The sequence below is a fragment of the Arvicola amphibius genome, chromosome 10, assembly GCF_903992535.2.
Source record: "Arvicola amphibius chromosome 10, mArvAmp1.2, whole genome shotgun sequence".
NCBI classification, from domain to species: domain Eukaryota; kingdom Metazoa; phylum Chordata; class Mammalia; order Rodentia; family Cricetidae; genus Arvicola; species Arvicola amphibius.
Window position 1 is genome coordinate 48,755,085 of NC_052056.1, and position 17,407 is coordinate 48,772,491.

Consider the following 17,407-nt stretch of genomic DNA (forward strand, 5'->3'; position numbering starts at 1 on the left):
GCAATAAGGTCTTCCCACCCCCAATTATCCTGTAGAGTCCCCCAAAAAGATGGAAATTTCGTAATTCTGAGTGAAGGATGCTGTTTTTCTCTTAGTTAAGCCAGCACAGTCTGCTAATACAAATTCTTATTAAACATGGCATTCACAACTTTCTTAGCAAATGTAAACCTGTAATATTGGTATCATAAGCAATGTCAGCTATAAACCAAATAATTGATTACTGTAGTTTTCTTTGTAAATAATTCATTTTATCACCCTTCTTTTAAAAAATTTGAGAGTCAGAGAGGTGAAGTTTTCAGATTTAATCCATTTATAAAACAATTCATTATTTGTTTGTTTGTTTGACTTCCTTCCAAAAGGATGGGCTAGAAGGTATACATGATTTTCACAGGCATCTGTTAGAGCAACTTCGTACCCATTTCTTTTGCAAGCCCTAAATCTCTTTTATTAATTTGTTTTCTAAATGCTCTGTCTACTCTTACTTAGGGCAAACTCATTACTTTTTGGAATCATCTTTCCAGATTCATGCCCCAGACTCGATGAGAATGTATATGGGAAGTGTAGGTCAGAATTATTGATCAGCCAAGAAAAATTGTGGAATTTTTATTCATGGTGTTTAGATTTATTTTTGCTGAGCCATTCCATTTACAGCTGTCATTCAACCTCCTGAAATGCTTTCTCATTATATTTAAAGGTCATGTAGAATGTCAGTTTGTCTCTTCAAAAAGGGATAGAACAGTCATGGAAGAGGGAAAGGAAACTGCCTGCCAATTTATAACAAGCATCAATAAAAACAATTGCAAAATTAATCACATTGTCCTTAAACTATTTCAATTTTAAAAATGAAGGATTTATTTTCCCTCAGAAAAAATGAAAATGTCTTTATATTCCTAAGATTATTCTATGCAATGAGTATTCTTATCATTAATTAACCCTTTGTCTAGAAAGTATGAATAATTTTTATTCTATTAGATAAGTGTCTTTAATACAATGCTGGGATATATTAGACAAATTTTATTGATAAATTCACATAGACATAAATGTTATCCATTAGGAAATAGTTCTACCAAGAAAAACACATACAAATGTAACCATGCAAAAGTCTTTTGTTTTTGGAGGCAGAAAATGTTTATTAACCAGTTTCAATATGCTACTGTAATTGTCTATCTTACAATCTTAATATGTTTCCACAAAAGGCTTTATATCTGACCCATTTCTATTTCAATTACTTGCCAAATTTGATTTTCATTCATTTTTGTATCCACATTGTAAGAGCGATCATCAGAGAGGGAGTGGCACTGCCGTGACAAAAGGAACCGTGTATATGAACCACGTGCAGCCTATGAAATGCTCTCCTTTAAAATGGCACACAACATCTCACTTGCATTTCATTGAGTAGAGAAAAACACAAGGTCAGGGCTTATGCCAATAGAGTGAGAGAGGCAACAGTCAATAAAAGACCCAGAAAAAAAATCTACTCAGAATTATTTTTTTTATATAATCATTTCAAGGTTTAAGCTACACTGGCACACCTGAGAGTAAAGTTTCCCTCAATTTGACAAGATTCTAAACTTCCCTAGCTTTCCTGGGGATATGTTAACCTAATTTTCATTCACATGTATAACCAGTATTATAGCAAAACCCTGCCGAAATGTCTCTGCTTGTCCCAGGGAGGCTATGAACAGAGAGATAGAGGCCAGAAAGGTTGCTATTCTCTACTATCTTAAAGCTACTTACCACCCTGAGTAGAACAAGTGCACTGCTGCCCCTGTCAAGTCGAGGCAAACTTCTAGAAGCACAGCACCTACTTTGAAATATGAAACATTCTGAAGAGGGAGAGAAACTCTTGGACTCTTAATCTGATGCCTACAATTTGGTACATGTATTTATTTGGGTACATGAATAGTTTCACATTCAACTGAGTTGAATGCTAGAACCAGATATTCATATTAAATGAGTAGATTGCTAGAACCAGATATTCATATTAAATAAGAGTAGATTACTACAACCAGATATTCATTTTTGGGTGAATCAGATCCCAGATAGTTGGATTCCACCTAGCAGGGTGTGATTGGAGGCCTTCCTAAAGTGTTCAAGGCAGTAAGTCAACCATGCATGCTCCACACACATATGAGTTGCTAAACCAAAACTCCTGAGTTAAAAGTCAGGTTTTTTGTTTCTGATTAGTAAATACTGCAGTAAGCTAGTTGGTAGTGTGTTATTGATTAAGTTTATTACATTTTATTATTTACCCTGAATTGAATTTGCTGAGATGATAGCCCAAAGTTCTGAGATTTCTTGCCTAATTACCATACCACTCAATTAACATCTAAAACAGTGTATACAAAAACCTTCCTTTCCTTTGATCTTATTAAAACATATTAGTAATGATGAGTCTCACATATGACTTTTCCGTAAATTAAAATTTCTGATCAAGCCCACAATGAGTTTGGGCAATATTGAAGACAAGTTGAGAATATTGCAAGAAGTTACTTTTTAAAACATGTATTGCATTTATTTCTTCATTTTCCATGAAGACGGTGCTTACAATAGCATTCATATGGAGGTCAAAGTTCACCTTATAGGAATACATTCTCTCTTCCACAATTTGGGTCAATCCACAGAGACTGACCTCAAGTCCTAAGCTTGACAACAAGTGCCTGATCCTGTTGAGCCGTCTCACTAACCTTATGACACAGGCTTTCTGGGCACTCATAAAGCAGAGTTAGTAATAGATCTTGTGAAATAGCCACTTTCGTTAAAATTAAAATCGTTAAAAAGTTGATGATTTTGAAATAAATGATACAGTGTGGGTGCTGGCTACAGTAACAAGAATAAAGTACTTTGGAACCATATCTTAGCCTCTTCCTTGACAGTTTTTCTCATCGTAATATCCCAGCACACCGTTTACCCAGGGTAAGGATACCATATGAGAAATACTGGGAAAATATATTCAAATGCTTGGGGTCTAGAGAGAAAGGAAGTCTTCATACATTCAAAACCCTGCTTAAATTTTTATTTTATCTAAGAAGCATTAAGGATAGTAAATTTAAGATGTTGGTTTTGTAGGACATAGCTTAAGGAACATAATAATGAATAGAACTCTAATTAATAATCGAGTCAACTATATCTTTCTGCTTAATCTATACAGCATGATCTTAGGATATTTCAACTGAGATACTTCCAAAGCACCAACTATACATTTTGCTTAAATTCTATAGTTTCCTGAGGTCAGATACTCTGTCTGCTCATTGGGAAATACCCCAGTAACTTGTGGATGTGCTCAGCCAAGTTTGTTTAATTAGGAAATAAATGAATAATTTATTAAAAGGAACAAATTTTAAATGTAATAAACTTTTAGAAATCTTAATATTTAAGGAAAAATTCCCTCACTTCAATATTCATTAAACTTACATGCTGCAAGGAACATAATGTTGTCATAGTGCATCTACTGCAAACTGACTTGAATGTAAAATATTTGGATCTCTGGGAGCAGGAGTGTCAGGGATCGCCCGAGTCCAGTCTGCCTACTGGCAAAACTATTTCAATGTATGAAACTATTCTAATTGGTACAGATACTGTAACATTTTAAATTCTCCTCTTTTTTTGATGACCAGGAAAGAAGTTTTATTTAACACACTGTTTCTCAAACTAATATGTATAGAGTAAAATGCTTTGTGCCTCATACAACAGGATGAATCTTCTGCATTATATATATGCTTAGCAAATGCACTTATTGTAAATGAAATTGATTTTAAAGCAAACATCAAGTGTGTGATGGCTAATTTTGCTTGCCAGTTTGACAGGATCTGGAATTGCCTAGGAGACAAACCTCTGGGCTTGTCTCTTAGGAAGTTTCAAGGCTGGATTAACTGAGGTGTTGCACGAGTTCTACTCGGTCTTAATAATAAAAACCTGGAGCCAGATATCAGGGCAAATCCTGAAATATCTGAGAGAGAAAGGAGCAAGCCACAGCCAACCCTTTCCTTGCTAACTCCTCAGCTGAAAAGTGCCCCACGGAGATCTGTAGCTTCCTGGTCGGACGATGGTGACAGGAGCAAAGGCATTGAGCAGAAAGGACTTTGTATTGCTGTTCCACAGCCCTTGGGCTTGCTGTTCCCTTAGATCCCTTTGACCGAATCTGTGGGGTTCCCTTTAAATTTACGACCTGTTGGCCACCAGTCCATGAGGACAATGGACAGAAGCAACAACAGAGAGCTTTGTACGACCTGTAAGCAGGACGGAGATAGCCCCCTCTCCCCTCCAGGGAGAGCTTCAGTGAGTCTGTTCAGCTTTGTTCCAGAGCACAGGGAATATATAAGTTTGGGGACGGCAGTTGGAGATTGACCTAACTCTCATTAAACAGCACGCTTCTATCACAAAGCTCCTAGTACATGTTTTAGTAATTATCTGTGGAGCACAGTCTTACAGTGATGCTCCTAGCACAAAGTCTAATGACCATACGGGCACCAGGGGGAAAGCTTCTGCAGGGAGCTGTGTCCAGGTTCACACTAGAGTTAAGTCAGGTATCTGAGCCTAGAGACCAGGGAGAGAATAGGGCACTTGCTGCCAGGGTGGTGTGGTGGAGGGATGCTGGTGGGGTATTGTTCATGTTGAGTTCAGAGAGAGCTACCAGGCCATTGTAGACTACAACCTCTGTCCAGCAGAGAATCAAGACAATAATAGTTCTATATTATTCAATTAATTAATTAATTAAAAATAATTAAATTATTTTCACTCCTTCTTTTCTGGTTGGCTACTGTCTATTAGAACAAACAGCCAGCCTATTCTTGTGTGGGGGGGGGGGGGGTAATAGCAGTGGAAATCATAACTTGGAAGCTGAACAGTCAAGAGTTTTGTGTGGATTTAAGACTATTTTGTTCGTGTGTCCTGATTAAAGAAGATAAAGCTCTATGGCACCCCCTGCAGGTACAACGTCCCCTCCTTCTAGATGATTAGTGAGTAATGTTCTACCCTTTACTTTCTCCTACAAACCTAATGTTTTCCTCCTCTGTTTCTTGATATATACCTTCTAGGAAGGCTGAAAATAGTACACAATGAAACATGAGAGTAGGAACCGATGAAATAAGTTTAAGTCTCTACTTAAGGAAACGTTTTGATTTATAATTTTTTTATAAATTGGCCTTAAACTTTATTTTTAATCTTTGACTCTATGATGCTACAGGGCAGTGAGGCTTTGACTTAATATGTCAGCTTGTTAGTTTTTATATGTACAAATTGACATGGTTTAGTCGTATTTTCTAAAAATCAAAGGTAACTGATTTCACAGTAAATAAGGTTTTTTATAAAAGCAGCCTGTTTGTCTCTTTGGTGTGGGTGCAGCGAAGTATTCATAGCTATAATTTCAATTTCTGCCAATGACATTTATCTGGTTGCATGACAGTTATAGGACATGATATAAGTGTCTCATGGATATTGTCATCGTTGACTCCTTGTGGTGCCTATTGTTGCGCCAATAAAACTCCAAATCATGCTGGTTTGTTATTGTGCAAATATGTTCTTTGTCTACAGAAGGCTTCTCATGTGCTATTTCAGACACTGATCTCCTCTTTATAATTTTATTCTTTTTCAGGGTCATCTCTGAATTCAGAAGGAGTTCACAGAGCCAACTCATACAGGGCCATGATTGAATAAAACAAATGGGATATATAATACAATAGGTAGGAGTGCTGTGGAGCACTTAAAAACTATTCTCTTATTTTAAGCACGCCAATGATTTCCGGGCAGAAAAACTTGAACATTATTGTCAAGGTTTTGCAAGAGAAAAAAATGTATTGTTAAAACATTAAATCTTATGAGCTTTAAAAGTAAAGCAACAAAGTAAAAAAATAACTGAAGCAGGGTTATACACACTGCATAAAACATTTGATAGCACAGTTGTGTCCCCATTGAACAGATGTGGATCAAAGAAAACGGGCAACCTTTAGTGTACTGTGCACTTTTCTTCCGATAAATTCTCCATCAACAGCAAGCTGCAGAGTGGTTTTGGCCTTCATAGAATCAATGTTCTCCAAAGGTCTTTCAGATGTACAAAAAAATTTTGAAGAAATCCACTCTTGGTGCCTGTTGCTGTGTGTGCATGCTGCAGATATATTGTATTTGTACGCATGTCCACTTACTAGAGGATGTGAGATACTTTGTTTAAGTCTCAAGAGATGCTGATTTCTCAAGACACAGGAGCATCTAGCATGAGGTTTAATGATGCGGAAATAAATCCCCCCTTTAAATAATCTTCAGAATCTTATCTTTAAGAAGCTTCATGGTGATTGTTTCTCTACATAATCTTGCACCCGATGAAGAGAAAATGGGAATGAAGAGAGACACTCTTTTCTCCTTGCTACCTATGTCTATTTATTTTCCATGGAAATTTTCTCACAGAATTTGGTCTTATCATTTCCTTCAGATTATTAGCATGTTGTATGTCACCGAATCATTTTTGTTCCATTTTAGACTAAAATTATAGTGATAGAAATTTTAAATCTTCCCTGCAACTGATTGTTTTCTCTATACTTTATTATGCATATACTGCATTTCTCCAAAGATTAAATCTTTTCTCTGACTAGGTAACTAGAGTATAGTTCACAATTATGCATAATTTTATTTATGGTCCTATAGTAGCTATTAAGTATTCTGTCACTTTGAAAGAGCACATTTTTGGCTTGTGGTTTTCCAGTAAGCATTTATATAAAAGGTAGAGATAACAGTGTTTGGAAGATTAGAGAGAAATTTACTAGCTAATCATGTTACCAAAGTATTTTCTTGGTAATTACCGCAGCAAAATACTAGTTAGTATAAAATGAGATTTGGTTTTTTTAGTTGGGCTGAATCAAAATGAAATAACAGAAATAAATATTGAAGCTAGGTTTTCAAGAAATTGGAGTACAAAATGTATAAAAAGGATACAAAGAATGGCTCAATTTCGTGTTCCAAATTATGACTGACTCTTCATACATAAAAATGAACACATGCCACGAAGAGCGTTGCTCACTAAATAACGACATGCATTTAAAGTTCACAGGTGGTAGGCAGTCAACACAATCAGGCAAAAAAAAAGACCTCTTTTCTATTCTACAAATAAAAGGGGTATTGTATGAAATTATCCACATGAGAAGGTAGAAGGAAAAAATCCAATTATCAAGTTTCTGAGGCATTCTTTATATTGCTCTTTGACAAGTTATTTCTTTCCAACTAGAGATTTTCTTTCATATTAGAAATCACCTGACATTTCCTAAATGAATACTGATTGCACCTAGAACCTTGGCTTATTACATTCTGAGCCTTAGTGTCACATATGTCTTGAAAAGGGAAGTCTACTAAATAAATTATAAGTCACATTTTTAATAGTGGGGAGTATATTTGCAAATATTATAGTATTTATTTGGTATTATATCCAGTAAGGAATGAACCGAACTTTAGAATGAAGAATATAAATATATCAATGCATCATCTATCACTCATCTATTACCTATTAGTCATCTATGTATATCAGATGTCTCTTTTATATAAGAACTTTCTTAAGTTACACATTATTGCTCTTTTAGTATAGTGCCAAGAGTCAAAAGTAGTGAGAGTCTTGACTGCATCATTACATAAAGTAATTCTCAATGTGGACCATATATAGATATCATGTGTGTGATCTATATGCATATATTTCACATACTAATAACATATATTCATGCATTGCTTTAGGAGAAGCCTAACACTCTATACTTATTGAATGAAAGTGTTGGTTGTTATCCAGCATGCTCCACAGAAACAGAGTTTTTACCTTTTTTTGCTTACGTTCTGTGCCTAGTATTAAATATTTTTATAGTATTTGTTTAGTTATTATGTCATGAGTATATGATCAGTTATATGAGTTTACAGGTCATATCACTAAACATAGAAATCAAGCTAACACAGCTCAACTAAGCACACTTACTGATTCTGACTTAATTAATTACTTGATGGCCTATTAATCCAGATATTTTTATTCTAGATGGGTACACACTTCTTTTTGATTTCTTATGTTTTCATGTTGAATTAATGTGCTAACTGCCATCCTAAAAGAGATCCAGAGAAAACCTGTGAAAGGGAAAGATGATGAAGACCCCTCTGTTCCCTGAAGATCTTTTAGGGTTAGCATGAAAACAGTTTCTAGAGTTTCCTGTAGCTGAATGAAGGGATTGTCTAAGGCAAGAGTATTCTGCCTATAAAACTAAAGAAATGTGCACCGTAATTTCATGATAGTTAGATGAAAAAAGCATTTTTTAATGCAGCAGGAATAAAAGAGTTCACCTCACCCTCAGCTCTTGCCCAGGAGGACAGGATTTCATACACTCCTAAAGGTTTTACTTTGGAAGAAGTAAACTCACATTCTTTTCTTCCAAGGAAGATTTTCAACATCTCTTTCCTATGCAAGCTGCAAACAGTTCCCAAATGACATGATCTATTGCAATCACTCTGTAAAGCATGAAAATTAGGAATCAAAAATCATCTGTGAAAAAGGTCATGAAAGGTGTTGTTGCAAAGGATTTTGCTATACATTCCTTTGGTTCCTCATTGAACCAATTAGCCTCAAACCAAAACCCTTCCCCCAACACCCCTATTGGATTGGAATGGTGTGTAAAATCATGGGCAATGACATGGCTTTGGTTTAAAGTATCTAGATTTTTACTTGGTTAAAAACAAATAACTTATTTGTGAGACAAAAATTAATGTTACTGAGAAAGTAGTAATGCTGATAAATTGATAAAAAGCATATTTGAGAAAATGGGAGAAAACGAAGTTAAAATTCTAAATATCAAATTCAACTATAGAAAAAATCCTCCAGAACATCTGAAACTTAAAAAAAATAAGATGCCATTTTTCTATTAAAAAAAAAACTTCTTTTTTGATGGCTTTTGTATCTTGGAGAGATAGATTACTAAGGGTAATATCTATACTCTCTTGATTAAATTGTCTTCTTGATGCTTTAATAATTAACTGGAAAACTTTATTAGACAATAGTTTATAGATCAGTTTTGATTTAAAATTGTATCTTAACTTTTTTGAAAATTACCTATTATTTTACTGCCCATTTTTTCAGCCTTCTCTTCTAAACAGCGAGATGAGGCACTCCTCACATCTAAATAGTAGTCAGAGTTCTTGCTTCTTACAAGCAATAGAACTAACTGACCCTGCTTAGCCTAAATGCAAAGGGAAATATATTGGAAGTCTGTGGGCATGATTGAATAAAAAAAAAATAAGCCTGGGAACTTGCCTTTGAAAATGATCAGGAATCAAGGCTCCCTTGAAACACTGAGAAACAAAAGCACATCCTTAGGAGCAGTCTTGCCTGCTGCTCACAGCGAGCAATAAACTCACAGCTGTCATTGGCATTACTCTCGGAAGATTCAAGGTTCTTGAGAAAAATAATCAGTTTCCAATTCCAGGTATGTTCTTGACATGATTTCTCCCTTTATCAAAGAAAAGAAAAATCAAAGAAACTGTAGCTTCCACCAAGATCATATGTGAGTGTTCCAGAACTACATCAGGACAGATTAGAGACATAAACCTGAATATTGTTCAAGCAGGAAGCTTTTTAAGGACTCGGTAGTTAAGAGCATTCACTGAGTTAGCAGACAACCCAGGCTTGGTTCCCAGCACCTACATAATGGCTCACAAACTGTTTGGAATTTTCGTTCCAAGGGATCCAATGCCCTTTTTTGGCCTCCATGGATACCATGTAATCATGTGGTACACACACAAACATGGATTCAAAACATTCATAGACATGATATAAAAAAAACAGTAAATCTTAAAAAGGTACAACTTCCTAGCATATATCCTTAAATAATTTCAAACTGATTGAGTCGTAGGCAGTTCTTATCAAAAGATACCATGTTTTGTAGTGCCATAAGTGACCACAGAAGTTGAACAAATTGAACATGGCCAATTTTTTTCTTCCTAATATCCAGAATATGAGACTTTCTATGAGGAAATTAACTTCTCCAATTCTGCTTCTTCATCAATAAATGCTCTCAAATTAGAAAATTTTTGAAGGATTAGCAGTAGCCCACTTGGCCCATAACAGAGAATAAATGATAATAATCTGCAAAGACCTTCTGCCCTCGGCATCATAATTACCTTCTCTGCCATTAGTCTCTCTAAACTAATATCCTGCTGACACTTTATTTTCAAGACATGAAAATACTATGCTTTTCACCAGTTTATTTGAAAAGACCACAAACTGACCTTTATTCTGCCAATTTTCCTTCTAAACCAATGGAAAATCTTTATCATCATTTCTTTTTAATGGCTACACATTGTTTTTCCTTTACAACCAAGACCACTTATATTGTTTGAAAATATTATCTTCAGCCGGGCGGTGGTGGTGCACGCCTTTAATCCCAGCACTCGGGAGGCAGAGGCAGGCGGATCTCTGAGTTCGAGGCCAGCCTGGTCTACAAGAGCTAGTTCCAGGACAGGCTCTAGAAACTACAGGGAAACCCTGTCTTGAAAAACAAAAAAAAAAAAAAAAAAAAAAAAAAAAGAAAAGAAAAGAAAATATTATCTTCAGAGAAGTGATAACTCCACACATCATTAACACCTTCATGTCACAAACATTCATTTATTTTATCTTAATCAATGCATAGAGAGAGAGATGGGATCTTTAAAACTAAGGTTCTAGTTCCAGAAGAAATAATTTACAGATAGAATCTGGAGACAGAAACCCTTCCGGATATGGAGGACTTGCATTTCAAAGGAAGACTAAATACATTTCACAGCCAGATTTTTCACAGAAAGGTAGTGTTGATGATATAACCTACAATCGGCTTGGTTATGTGGAGCTTGAGAATGTATCCATGTGTATATTCCTCATGAGTCACTGGCCATCTGACTTTTTTTTTTTTTTTTTTTTTTTTTTTTTTTCCTTTTTTTTTTTCTTTTTTTTTTTCTTTTTTTTTCCCTCCCCTCCACCCATACCTCCCCTCCCTCCCTCTCAAGGCCAAGGAGCCATCAGGGTTCCCCACTCTATGCTAAGACCAAGGTCCTCCCAACTCCCCCCAGGTCCAGGAAGGTGATCGACCAAGCTGAGAAGGCTCCCACAGAGCCCGTCCATGAAGAACAATCAGAGCCCAGAGCCATTGTCCTTTGCTTCTCAGTCAGCCCCCGCTGTTGGCCACACTCAGAGAGACGGGTTTGGTCGCATGAAGTCAGGAACGAGAGGGGTGCGTTCACTCATGGAGACGGTGGGACAGAACTAATGGGAGATCACCATCTGACTCTTTAACTGAACAAATGGACCTCCCTAAGTGCTAAGATTCCCAGCTCTGCCTCCAGTTACCCTCACCCCAGAAGGCATGAAAACTTGTTCTTCCTGTAGTCAGCAAGATAAACAAGCCAAAAAGCTTGTACTATAAAACAAACACATATATTGCAGAACCTAGGGAATTAAACAAAAGAAACATCCAATTTATATCATGGATTATTACCTCAATTACAGGTAATTAGCAGAGAAACAAATACATGTACATTAACTCAAGTTATCATTAATGGGAGGTGATAATTACAGTTTACATGGTGTTAGTATAATCTCCAGTAATCCTTATGATCCCTTGAACATATGTCAATTATCTCCACTTTGCATAAACATAAGGTAGGTTAATGCAGGTGATTGTACTTTTTACTCATAACATTAACAGTAACATGTATTTTACAACCTTTTAGCAGATTAAACTAGCCAGCTAGGCTTTTGATGTTATTTGCAAAATTGTTTTATGTGTTAATATGCTAATTTGTGCTACATGCAAATATCACTCAATTTAGAAAGCAGCAATGGATAGCACACTAGTTTTAAAAGCAGATATTTGGTTTGTAAAATGCTTGTTCAAACATAAGGTGTGTGATGTTACATACTAGTTTTCCTTTTCAGTGTAATATGGCTATATTTAATCAAATAATAGTATTAGTTCTTTTTCTTGCTTAATGAAAATGCATTAATATGTAAAAAGAAAAAGAACACTGTGAGAAAACTACATACTTATTATTTTAATGTCTACTTATTTTTTTAAAACTTCTTTGTAATCTAGATTTATACTCACACACACATACATAATGCAAGATGAAATCGCAAGACTGTTATTAAATGGTTGGAAGAAGAATAGCAAGAAAGGGAGAGGGGGAGTTAGGGAAAAGTAGTGGGTAAACAGACAAGATAGGTGTAGTACAATGATATTATATATGTATGAAATGTCATAGCAGGGAGATAAAGATCTAGCTCAGTTAGTCAAGTGCTTGTCATGAGAGCCTGACGACCTGAGTTTGATTCTCTAGTACTCTAATAAAAAAGCAGGCATAATGGAGCACACTTGTAATCCCAGAAAATCAAAGACAGGCAGATTCAGGGGGCTTGCTGACCAGCCAGACTACTAGCCTACTCTGAGATTCCCAGATCCTAATGGGGTATCTCAAAACAAATGTGGATGGTTTCTGAGGTATGACCCCAAGGCTAAAATCTGACCTTCACATGAAAATGTGTACACATGAACATACACACACACACACACACACACTGAATCTTATTATTTTGTATAGTAATTTAAGAAATTAATAAAAATAAATAAAACTGCTCTGCATTTACCCAATCTTCCATTAGGCTGTAAGATGCCATCAGTATAGACACCATGTTCTAATTCATTATATGTAATAATCTTGGAGTTTTACATAGAATCAAAACACAGTCTGGGCCATCTAATGGATAGATAATTACTGTACCCCTGTGACACTCCTATGCCATTTTTCATACTTGCAACTGCATACTATCAAATCTTTTACTCTTAGCCTTTTGGAGGGTAGAGACTAACACAATGCCAGTCATAAAATAGTTCTTCATGCCATATATAAACTAGCTTTGTTCTCTGGAAACACATTTTAATACATTCAGAGGAACCTTTGTGTTGCCAAAGAAGAAGACTTCAACAGACAACTTATAAGAATGCAAGACACTGTGCAATCCAAAGGACAACATAATTTTACCTATAATATTCATTAATGATGAGTTAAAACGCAGCATAAACAGCAGCTTCAAAGAGAAAATAAACCCTGTGGGAAATTCCTAAGGACTTTCTATGTGTTTCTAGGGGCATTCATAAAAACTAGTCAGGCATGTACAAACATTTTGTATTAGAATGTTCACAGTAATTGAGCCTAAGGTAGTTTTTCTCAATGGTGCAAGTATGGTTTTCTTCATTCTCACAAGATAGAGTAAACACATTCCTTTTGTCTATTTTCTACAGCACTGTCTCTAAACAAGAGGCATCTTTATCACCTTTCCCCCAGCAACTGTTGATAATAACTTTTTATGCTAATGTAAAGACTGTAGAGCCAATGGGTAGAGGTCAGCCCAGCTGTTAAATATACCACAGTAAAGAACTATCTATATTCAAGTATCAGTACACTGGTGCTAAGAACTCTACACAGAAGAGAAGTTGGCAAAAAGTTCTTTCCCATATTATTTTATATGAAAAATAATGAAGTAATGAAATCCTATTTATGCTGAAGTACTATTATGTCTACTAAAGGCACAAACTTAGGGCTATTTCTAAGTCTGTGACTTGTGTAGTGTGTCTAAGAATCCAGAACAAAGTTCACCTGAGCAGCAACACAGAAATTGAACTTTTTTTCCAATTTTCCCTTCACCTAAAATAAGAATTCTCATATGAAAAAATATGATAATAAGGTCTAGTATGAAGGATATTAAAGTGGAAGTTTTCTTCCACTGTGAAAAGAATTTAAAAAATTGTATAGCTACCATGGTAAATAATGTGGTGATTTCTTATAAAACTAAAAACATACATATTCTATAATATGCCATCTCCTCCTATATACTCATTTGAAAAAGTAAATCACACATACATAAAATACACGTACAAGAAATCACAGTAATGATTTTAATAATAGTGAAAATCTACAAACATCCCAGGTACTTATCAATTTGAGATCAATTGTGAGATTATACAAATAATAAATAAATAAATAGCCAGAAATAAGAATAAAAGCAGGCATATATTCCATAATATCGTGCTATATACAATTTAGCCAATCTTTATCAAATTAATCCATTTAATTTTTAAAACTAAAAAAAAGAATAAAGGAGTCTCAAAAAACATTACAATTAAATAATAGCTTTATATGAAAGTCTACTTGCCTGTAGTTCTAGAAACAGTTTGACTGATTTGTGATGATGATATTCTAAACAGTGGTCGTCTCTAGAAGATTGCAAAGAAAAAGATAATTTGGACAATCCTAATTAAACTAATGGGTAACAATAAATAAATACATAATTAAATAAGTAAATAAGTAACCCAAAACAGATATTAAAATAGAAGAACTTTTGGGGAAGAAAGAATTCAGTAAGAGTAGGAAGGTAATGAAGGTAAAAATTATTAAAATATAGTACATATACATGACTGAAATTGTCAAAGAAAAATAATACTTATATCTATCAAGAAGAATAACAAGGGCCAGGAGAAAAAGCTCAGAAATTAAGAGCATTTGCTGCTCTTGTAGAGAACCCAGGTTTGGTTCCCAGCACCCACATCATGGTGCACAGGGTCTGTAGCTCTAGTCCCAGGCATCTGGTGCCCTCTTCTGGATTCTGTAGGCACTTCATGCCCAAGTTGCACTTACATAGAGGCTGGCGAAATACTCCTAAATTAAATAAATAAATTCTTAAAAATGAACAGCAAGACATTTATTTTTGTTTTTTGTGTATGTTATCAAGCCGCACTGGCCATTGTTGTGGTTCACAGATATTATACCTGGGTAAGACTGTTAATTGCTTCCCAATTTGGAAATGTGTGGTACCTTAAAAGCTAGTCCTCGGGGATAGGGCATTCAGGTCAGTTCCAACTCAGGTCCATTTTCGTAATAACATGTTGGTAAGATGTAGGAAGATCCATAGGTGCAGACAACCCCAGTGTATCTGATCTGATAGGACTCTGCAGGAAGCAAAATGACTGCAAGTGACAGCAAGAGTCACTGGCTCGTTTTGGATACTTCCTCCCTAGCTCTGACAGTTTAGGGGGATTCAGCTAAACACGCTTCCCCACAGCACCCAAGGGACTCTGCAAAATCTCTGCAAAAGTTTGAGAGGGGGGAGGGCGGACAGCAACATTCATCACTCTGCTTTCTGAGTATGACTATGATGTGAGCAGCCACCTCAAGATCGTGGTTCCCTGACCTCCCCACCAGGAGGAACTGGACCCTCGAACTGTGAACCTAAATATACCGTTTCTTCCATCATTTGCGTTGTGTCGGATGTTTGATCACAGTAACAAGAAAGGTGACGAACGTAATGGAGCATTTCAGGGGCTGTATTTCTAGTTATCCTGGAAAGTAGCGTTTAAGCAGTTGAGGGTAAAATGAGACTGTACAGCAGGGCTAGCGGCGAGAAGACCATCTGAAAACGTCAGGAAAGAAGCTGTCGACTGTCATAACTAAGCAACCCAACTCAACTGGACACTAAATTTATCGTAACATCTTTCCATAGTGAAGGCGAAAAAGCAGTCTGGACTTTCTAAAAACAAAATGTATACATATTCATCTCCAGACTTGTTTTTTATCCCTAGCATTTAATTCAAACAGACAGGTTCAAAAATAAGGGTTTTGAGTAGCTTGCTGAAGAAATGTAAAACTATAATTGTTTTAAAGGAGGTGTCTTGTATATAAATTGCTCAAAGTTTTTCAGATGTAATGTGAGCCCTGTGCTCACTCTTCATAAAGTTAACTGAGGTGAAAAGTTGTGATGAATCTTTGGGTTTAAGGATTGGGGAGTCATGTTTACTTGCACAAAAGAATAAAATGACGTACACATAATTTTCTGTGGCTTAACGGGCAAACATCTCCTCACCCTTAGGTCCTTAGAACTACTATAATATTTAAAACAGCTCTAAGTTCTTCTGGAAATAGAAGGTTTGATTGGGTTAAAGACACCAACTCTCATTATCTTTCAGAAGGAAAGTGCTTAATCTCTGCACTACAAATTGTATTTCAGATTTGAGAAAAATAGGACCCAATTCTATTGTGTGAGCCCATATGTAAGCTCATCTAATGAATCTAAGTTTGTCGAGCAAAGTTAATACCACTGTAATTAAGGCTGGAAGAAACACAGAAAGGCAATTTAATAGGTACAACACTCATCCAGTACCGGAGCCAGACTCTGAAGAAGTTGATACAACAGTAACAGTACAGTGTGTGATCTGCTTTGTAGAATTTGAGTTTCTTTGATTATCCAACTCATTCTCATTTTGTAGATATGGGATACAACTCCCCTGCCTTGATATTAAAGAATGTAGCCTAAATTTCACAGCTAAGTAGAAAAATTACAACCCACCACATCTGTCAAAAGTCCAGCCTCTCCTAACACTACACTGCTACTTCTCAGTTATTATTGCATGCTTTTAAACCATCTAAATAATTTCCCAAATTATGTGATTGCATGGCTTCCAAAATTTTAAGCCATCATTGTGCATTATAAAAGGTCTGTGGATTTCACATTCTAAAAGGTGGGAGTCAAAAGTTGATGCCATATTTGTATAACCTTGTAAAGGCTCTCCCTCTGCTGTGCTCTCTAAACTTCTTCCAGGTTTTCCAGGTGGTCTCATTTTTGGCGACACACACCAGTCACACAACCGGACTTCATCACTGGAAAAAGACACTTGTCTTTGCATTTTTTCTCTATACAAGACCCAAGAGATCAGCCTATATACTAGACAAAGTGGGTTTGGTGCAGCAGCTTTAACTCCAAACTGCGTGCCTTAACCTCAGATACAGGAACAGGGACTCCAACTGTTAGCAGTGCTTGTAGGCATTTGTTGTCTGAAGCAGTTACTGATTTTTATCTCTGTTGTCACTGCGACTATACATAAGATGCTCAGTAAACTCAGACATTCTGGAAACAAAATATTTTTTTAAAAATATGATGCCAGGCACTATCAAATTAAAAACTCTTTTAAAAACCTTCAAGTTTTTAATTTGTCAAATTCATAATTTAAAAAAAAACGAACCTCAAAGTAGTAAAGAGGCTTCTTCTTGCCCCACAGTCTAAGTATTCATTAAAACCAAATAATGTGATCAGGTTCAAGCTGCCTGTGTTCCACAGCTGCTTCCAAGCAGCATCTGCAACCATGTCATGCAACCAAGCAATGTCACAGAGACAACAAAGAGAGCTTGCTTGTGTAATCTTTTCTCTTTTGCCCCAATTCCATAATTATCATGGCTGACATTGTCATTTATTTGGCATTTGTCTAAGACTAATGATTATCTGTGCTATCATTCTTACTCTTAAAGGTTACTGACAATTGAATTCCGTTGTGTTTATGTTTTTAATGATCTGGATGCTGTTTCGCACACATCCATCTTT